A 9,060-nucleotide genomic window follows, 5' to 3' on the forward strand; every position below is an offset into this window, starting at 1 on the left:
TTTGGGCCAGAGCATCTCCCAAATAATACATACTTCCCCATACCATCCCAAAGACCCCTCTGCCCACCATGGCATATTCCTACAAGTGAGTCCCCAAGTGTCTGAATACAGCCCCCAGTTTCCATCTCCGTGAGTGTAAAACGAATCAATGGCCATGTAAATACTGATTAATTCCTGCTTATTTACCACTGGCAAATAGGTTTAAAAAAAAACCAACAAACTGGAAAATATCACCAGTAACTGATAAACTTCAATTAAAAATAACTAGATGTAAAATAGCCCACTTCGTTTACTTCTAGCTTTTTTAAATCACCACCCAGTGTTAAGGAAATTTTTACATTGTGTACACAATATTAGATTAACACAAAAATCAATGAGTTTCCTGTATGTTGCTTTACTACTGTTATGTATTTTCTAGCTTTTCTCCTGTTCTAACTTACTCTAACTGGGTAGATTTTGCCCTATAGGTGTCTTCAATTACCCTGTAAGATAACTATTGTGAACGTATTAATTAATCCAGGCATGTCTTTCCTGATCCAGGTTTTGAGAACATTTTTAAAAATTATAAACATCTGAGAACAATTCAAATTTTTCTATTTAGAATTGTTTTCTAGTATCAAGTTTCTTTGTATTCATTGTATTATCCATTCCTAAAGTTTCACAGAAATATACCAAGTGGACACAATGTAAACCAAATGAATAACGTGCCTCAAAAATGGTAACATCTCCTTATTGAGCTTTAACTAGCTTTCAATTGTACCATTAATTCCCATCATTTGCCAGTACAAGATTCACAGAATCCTTCACTGTGGGTACAACCTCTCCTCAGACTGTAAAACTAGCATGGGAAATACCTGGCTTAGAAATGGGAGTCACAGAGACCATATCCACTATATCATAGCTTCATTTTTAATTCATTACACAAAAAGAGATGCAGATGCATTTGTATGACATCAAGAAGGTATTGGAACTTTAGAAAGTTCCAAAGACCTGGAATGGGCCTTGTATTTCGCTTTTAAGGTGTAACGTGTTTCTGCATTTGGTATAAAACTTGGCCCAGCTTAATCCAGGTATTTCTGCCAGCACAGCTGTACAGGACAGAGGTGCAGCTCCCAGTTTGCAGCTGTACCCCAGCAGAACACCCAGAGTAACCAGCTGTGTTCACGTGGACTGTGTGAAGGGCTCAACCCTGGGCATGTCCACACCATCTGCTCTCACCTACAGCCAGAGTGTGTTACAAGAGAGCTCTACTCTCTCAACTGTGCTGAATATGCAGCCACTCGTTTTTCTTCACTACTTTAGAACTTCATTTTGTCCAGAGCTGGACTAAATTATTCCACCATGGAAAGAAGTCCCAGGCAAGCCCTGTGCTTAGCACAGAGAAACCAAACCAGTGGAACTGCCCTATAGACAACTTCATATGAAAAATGAGTTTATAATGAAAGAGAATACTATTCAAATCCAGTTGTTTGGATACACGGGGAGCTAATGCTGCAAGTATTCTTCCAAAGGAAAAAAAACACCAAGAGAACCCACTCAAAAGTCCCTCATCTTCCACCTGGCATAGATGAAGAAGATGCCAGTTAGTCCCCTTATCCCCTTAAAAATACTTTTTAATTGAAGCTGATCAACTCCAATGAGGGGTGACAGAACTGGAGCATTAACACTATAGAGTTTTGAGATGGACCCACACAAACATTGCCCAGAGTCTTGCTTTGACATGATTTCCTTTTTTAAGTACTATTGCTCTCACCATTATGGTCAATTTTATTTACCAATTCTTCTTGTTTTACCGTCTGTGTAGCGACTTCTTGTGAGAAAAATACCAAACAAAAGAAACAAAACAAAAACCCCCAAAACAAACAAACAAAAACTGACACACACACACAAAAAAAGCCCACACCCAAATGTCATGTGTAATCACAAGCATGTGATTGCACAGAAGAAAGTCTTGCTCTTCATGAATCAATGAACATCACAGCCCACTAATCCAACTCAGGAAAAGAACTCAGAAATTCCTTACATACAGTAAGAATGATTTAAAAGAAATTTAACTGCAGAAACTAACACAGTATCCAAGCAGAGACAACACCTCTGTATGTAAACTATTAAAATTCATTCATATCTATACTACCTTCTAATTGCAATTTAAACCATTTTCTTTACATGAGGGTAGTTACAGCCATTTACCACAGCTTGACTACCACCAAAAAAACCCTAACTAATAAAACCCTAACAAATCAGGAGAGCAAGCAGGCAGTTCAGCCTGAATCAGCTACAGCAGCACAAACACTCCAAAACCCACTGCCGTTTGCAAAATGATAGTGGGGAGAGGCAGCGAGAGCAGAGTCCACTGGGCTACACATCAACTGCCCCAGTAAAGTGTTACTACCAAGGCCATGAAGTCCATATAAACACTCCTTTTAAAGACAGGTAAATTATGGCCTAAGAGGCGGCAGCAGAGCCTGAAAGTCCTGAAGCCAGCACAGGACCACACTGACAAGATTATCCATCATGTGGATTTGGCCTTGAATTGACCTGAAACTCCAGCTACCTCCCCACTTATAAAGTGTGAGCAAGTAGGTAGAAGCTTCCAAGATCATAATTTCTATTTCATGTCGTGGTGAAGTGATTCTGCTGTGTCTTACTACACAGTGTAACCCACTGATAGTTTACCTTTGCATGGTAATTTACTGTTTTAAAATAACCACATGGCATAAGTGGTGGTTTGTAAGAAAATTCTTTTTTTTTTTTAGCTAGGTTATTTGGCTTTTTCCTTGAATATATCATTTTTTCTTTCCTAATTAGTTGTGCTTTGTCCTTCAAGATCAAAGACACATGGTAGTTAAATTGTGTTTATTATTACAGAAAAATCAGAGCTATTCAAATGAGATATCTGAGCAGGGGCTTGACAGAGCTAGACACTTAAATGCTCTCCTCCCTTCAGCCCTCCTGCTTTTGCTGCTACTAAGCTCACAAAAAGTGATGCAAAACATATCCCCAAGATATCTGTCAGGCTCTCAGTTAACAACGAACTGGTCTGTCTTCAGACAGATCCAGACTCTTGATAAAGTAACTAATTTTAGTCTAAATCATGGCTTTAAAACATATAATCTATTTTATTCGCTGCATTTGGTTTCCTAGACTGGAGGCTGGACATTTTCCCTTACTGCTTCCATCCAAGTTCTCATCCCTTCACTCAAGTTCCTCAAGTGCTTTCAGTTAACAGGGTATTTTGTGATCAAAGGTTTTAAGAACAAAAGAAAACAAAACAAAAAAAAAGGAACAAAAATAAGAGAGATCAACTTTTATTTTTCTGTATGAATAAAAAACAAACAGTCCCACTAAGCAGTCAAGAAAAACACAGCAATAGCTAGGACAGAAAGCCTGCAGCAATGTCAGTTCAGCATCCAGAAGATTCAATAGGGTGCAAGAAAAAAAGTCCTTTCTGAAGGACTGAGCACTAAATATTCACATCCCCAGTTAAACCATTCCCTTCTTTAGTTTAGCTGGTAGAGGTTGCAGCTTTTATATTTGATGTGGATTACTTCACGCCTTCTGTTCCTTGGAGCATATGTTCTTCCAGTGGAGCTGAGCAGGAAACAAATGGAAGGAGGTAAGCCTCTAGTAACTCCCTTTCCAACATAACAGTCCATTTACTATTCTCTTTTGTGAGCAAAAACAGGAGACTTGGCCTCAAATTCTTTTGCTTCTTGAAATGCACAAGTTTCCATGAAGTGGCATCACTCTAGTTTTGGTTTAGAACTGACACAGAAAGAACTCATTCTGGTAAACAAAATGGGTCATCTTTTTCAGGTAACACTTCCAGGATTATTACAAATCGAGTCAAAAAGGCATTAAATAAGTTACCTGGTAAAACCTTCCACTGCTGTAAATATAATCAGTGCTGTTGATTCAGTATCCTCAATTCTGCGCTTGAAGTTCAGGCTCTATTTTAATGTAGTGAGTTACAAGACTTCTTGTAACATTTCTCCTCCAAACTCTTAAGGAGCATTCATTCACACCAAATTAAACAGAAGCTGCACAGCTTCTCTCCTAACACTCAGTTTGCATTGGATATCTTTAGGAATGACTGATGGATCATCTTGAAGCACCAGTTCTTCAGTGCCAGGGGAGCCATTTTGCATGTCTTGGTACTAAAATGTCTCGAGGTTTAAAAAAGCTACATTTCTGTACAAGTCCCAGTATTATCAGACTTCAACAAGAAGAAATGACAGATTATGCACACAGTGAAACTCCTCTTTATCAATGCACTTACTCTGAGATCTCAGACCCAGCCCCCAGGCTGCTGTGAACAGGCGCAGCTTCAACTGAGGCTGTGGCTCCACATTAAAGAGCCCCGAAGTTTTCATCACCTACATAAACTGTACTTAAAAAAATACATATGCTGGCATGCATTCACTTGATTTCATGTTCCAAAAAATTTCAGAACTTAATTTTCATAGAGGCTTTTATTCTAAGCTAAATAGCAGAGATCTCAGTAGAGGAAAACCTTAATAGCCTTCATATCCAATTGTAATTTGGAAATCTGTATCTTCCCTGAATTTCCAGTCATGAGTTAAAGTACAAAGGATCACCTTCTCTCCTGAGCCATTTTTGTAGTCCTCCGTGTCATAAAACCCCCACGTGCCTCCCATTTCAGAGCAGTACTCCATGGAAAACTCTGATTTTCCCACATGCTTTCCTCTAATACAAAGGAGGTTTTTCAAGAGAGGCTCAAACTTTCTCGAATTCAAAAGAGAAAGGGCTGTTATAACATGAAAAGATGATTAAGGTCCAAGTTCTTTCCATGCATTACCTAGGTGGTTTTTCTGCGGCATGTAAACACCTGCCCATGTAACTGTGTATGTGAAGATAAAAGGAGCAGTTAGAGCTGATGACTTGTAATCTGGAACATTCCCTCCTTTTGGACATCAGCTTGCTAGGAATGGGTACAGGTTACTGCACCTTCTTGTAAGGAAGGCTCTGGCAAGATTTGTTTTTGTTTTGAAGCTGTTTGTTTTTTTTTTAAAGAACACATCTTGTAATCAGATTGGTATTTGCATCTCCTTGGAAGAGCAGTATCATCAGGAAAAGCCTGATGCTCTTGTATGCCACCACTGATCCATGCAAGGCTTCCCTCCTGGGTTTACTTAGCAATGCGCTCTATTATTTTGTTGGCATATCATACCACCAAGCTCTTCAGGAATAAATAGAGTTAATACTGCCAAATTCTCTTCTGCAGCACCAAAAAAAAGAAAAAAAAAGAATATTCAAAAACTAGCAGCTTCTGTCATTCAATGTCCCCTTTAGTATCAAAACTCTTAGGCAAGCCTGCTTGAAATCCAGCACTCTGACATAAATTGGTGCAATATTACTATTGAACAACATGAACACACTCAAGAATTCAATCCACTGTGTTACATAGGCTCAGCAAGAGTCCTCGAGGCTTCCAGGCTGGAAGCACACCAAAGGGAATGTGTGCAATCTTAAGAACCCCAGAAGAGTTTGGGCTTACACTGCGATGCTGCTGACATTTGCCAGTGTTATTAATATTTATTGACTAATTTTTTTTCCACTTCACCATCAGCAATCGGAGTCTTAGAACCAGCCTTATAAACTCCAGGCTTATAAACTCAAGGATAGGGAGGAACAAAGGTCTATGGTTGCTTTCACAGTGTACAGAGGAGGAAGCACAAGCACCTGTAAGTAAATGCATGCGTTACACTGCTGACTGAGGTGTTACCCACGACAGCAGGATGGTCTTCTCTGGCCTCTCTTCTGGTGGCAGCAGAAAGACAGCACGTAACTAACGCTTCTCACCTCCTCAAGGCTTACAAAGGACATAGGATCTCAGCCTACCCTAAGTAAGCCCTTGATGGACATTTCTGATAAGAGAGAAACCAACCAGAAGATGGGGATGGCAATTAAATTAGAGAATAAAACGGATTATCCACTTCACACCTCCACCTTTAAAGCAATAGTTGACTTAACTGCCCGATTTAAGCTGCTGATAACAGTTTGCAGCTACATTTGTTCCCCCCCCACCTTCCAAAAATGGTCCAGGATGTGCCTCCAGACACACGAGAAAGGAAAAGCATTTCTACAGAAGGCAGAGTTGCTAAAAAACCTTGAAAGTACTTGAAATAAAAACCTCTTACTATCCCGTCGCCCTGCTACAGACCACCTGACAACCTGGACCGTCTGATCCCAGCTGCACCAGCCCTCTTGGCTAAGTGTGGACTGTCTGTTGGTATTTCAGGCATCCCAACCAAGAGACCCAGACTGCAGCCTGGAGACGCTGTGTTTTAAAGGGCAAAGGAAGCATGACTGTAAACAAAAACCAGAAAGCCTCCCGCTGCTTCCATCAGCATACTGCCAAATTATCAGACCTCCACTTGATAGAAGGAAACCAAAGCACCAACAGAGCAAAATTATGGAAAGTTTCTGCAGCAGGGAAATCCTCCACAGCTGTTCTTCCCTGATTTTCAGTGCCTTCATGTTGAGGAGGAAGGCAGAGCACTGTGCTGTCCCCCTTCACCTTTAGTGGGCAATGGAAAGCCATTTCTGAGCACTTTTATTGAAGCAATTTGCAGAACTGTTTCGTGTTTGAGGAAGTGCAAAGAACAGACAACACAGGCACTACTGTCAGGTAAGCCCTGTGGCAAGGCAAACAATCCAGAAAAACCCAGAAAGCAGTAAAACCACTGTTCTGAAAGCCAGAAACCACTCAGCCTCCCCCCTACCTGCGGGGAGACTCTACAGATTTACTGAAAGATTTCTCCTCTTCTTACAACTCGGAGAGAGACACAGAGTATATACAAAAGGTTTTTGTGTTCACTTTCGCTTCCAGTAATGGTGGCTCAGTTCCACCAGCGCTGAAAGAAATTAACAGACAAAAGCAATGGCACATACAATCCTAAAGACCTCACACAGGTTGAAGAAAAACCAGCAGTAGCCACTGCCCCTCAAAGCCAGCAGCACAAGATACAGGCTCCTCAAGCAGATTCTGGAGCTGGACTTTGATAGCAAAGATCCAGCAGAAAAAAGAACAGTCTTTCAGATCATCCCCCTTAGCCACCAAAAAAATAACTTTCAAGGCCCAACTCTGAGAAACTGAAAGGCTTAAGTTCTTCTGCAAGGCACTCAGTCCTGTTCTATACCATCTTAAGACTCAGAATGAGCACTCCAGAAATCATTTCTCAGTTTTATTTAGCACACATACCATTAAAAATACCTATTTTACGCTATAAGGACTTAAAACACACTAGAATAAATGATTCTTGGATTATCTACCAGCTGCAGGCCACTACCAAAGTAACCAGTAACCCTAAATGGCTCATTTACTTAAAAAGGTCCAAGAAGTCCTCTGCTAATAGTGAAGTGTCACACCACAGACCTGAGAAAAAAACTTCTCATTGCATCAGCCATCTGCACAGGAGTTTTTTAAAAGAATAATGAGGAAAATCTCATATATCTCAGCAAAAGCCCTAAATTTGGCTCAAACTGGAGTCGATAAACAAAGCTCCCAACAACACTGGTTCACCCAGTCCATGCACTGACAGGAGCTTCTTGTAGCACCTGGGGGAAAATCCAGGAGCACATCAAAGTGATACAACTACTAAGGAATGGCTAAAACCCAAATAGCTCAGTATCTAATCATGATGCTCATACTTGATTTCTTATGGAATCCTGACCCCTATAAATATATAAGAAGCCTGGAACTACATCAAAGAATGGATTCAACAGACCAGTATAAAAATCCACACCTCCAGACACTGTAATGACTAAATTTCACTTATGTAAGGCTGAGACCATAAACCTGGTCAAATTTCATAATTTCTGCCATCTCACAGCATGAAATTAAATAAACAACAAGCTTCACCTTAACTATCAAGAGATAAACACTATCCAAATACAAGCAGAGGGAGAGGCAAGGAATAAAAGGATCTCAACCAATGCCAAAATTGAGGTGTACTTTACATACAATCAACCAAAGTTTTATCATCAAAGATGATAAATAACAGGACCCAAAGGCCTTCTCCCTTCAAGGTATTCTGAATATGGACAACATCAAACCTAAACCCTTCTAAAATAACCCAGTTTCTTGATAAATGCTTGAGATTTCCAATAAGTTCTCTGCTGAGTTCATATCCTTTCTTTTTTCTTAGCCATCTTAGCTCAACTGCACATCCACAGCCCCCAGGATGAACGTACCATAAACACAGCTTTATGTTTTCCATTAAAACCCCTACAACAGGACTAATCTGAATATTCTTTGCTGCTTTATAAGAAACATCCCCAACTTTGAACTCGGTCTACAGGAAACAGAAAACGACAAATTCTCTTTCTTAAGCCCTGCCTTTAGGAAGGAAGGATAAGCTTTGCATACTGATTCTTACATTCTGAAGAAAGCAGATTACATCCAGGATAAGGAAATTGAGAAAAAAAAAAAGTACTCGAGTGGGGCAGAATGGTAAGTAAAAAATAACAAATGCTCAAGGGCAAAAGGGAAAAAAAGTAGGGAAACAAAAAAAGGAAAAACCAAACCAATAAACCAACCAACCAAACAAAAAAGGATCGGAGAACAACTTAAGTCTCAAACCCCCTTTCTAGACCTGCCACTAAATTACGGCAGCAGAGCAAATCATTTTGGTTGCAACATTTTCTCAAGAGCCACCAGCTTTGAGCATAGAGAAACCAAAGGTTAGGGAATCAGTGTCACCTCAGGTGCTCCCCTCTACGTATTTCACTAAAAGCTGCTTCTCCCCCATCCGATCCCTTGCACCCCCGTGACTGCTCCAAAGGCGCTGGGAGCCGGCGCTGTCCCGGCGCTCCCGATCCCTCCCAGCTCAGCACAAAGCTCACCATCCATTTTACAAGCCGGCCAGGCTCCTTCCCGGCACAACTTACACGCTGAAACACTTAACTGCGCTTAACCTGCTCAGATGACCCTCGGATACAAGAGCAGACAAAACCCATCTCGAATAATAAAAAACCAAGGAGAGGTATCGATATCCATTATAAACAAGCCTTTCTGCAGATGGCCATCACGGCAAT

The sequence above is a fragment of the Neopelma chrysocephalum genome, unplaced genomic scaffold (assembly GCF_003984885.1).
Source record: "Neopelma chrysocephalum unplaced genomic scaffold, ASM398488v2 Primary Assembly neopelma1_24, whole genome shotgun sequence".
In the NCBI taxonomy this organism is placed as follows: Eukaryota; Metazoa; Chordata; class Aves; order Passeriformes; family Pipridae; genus Neopelma; species Neopelma chrysocephalum.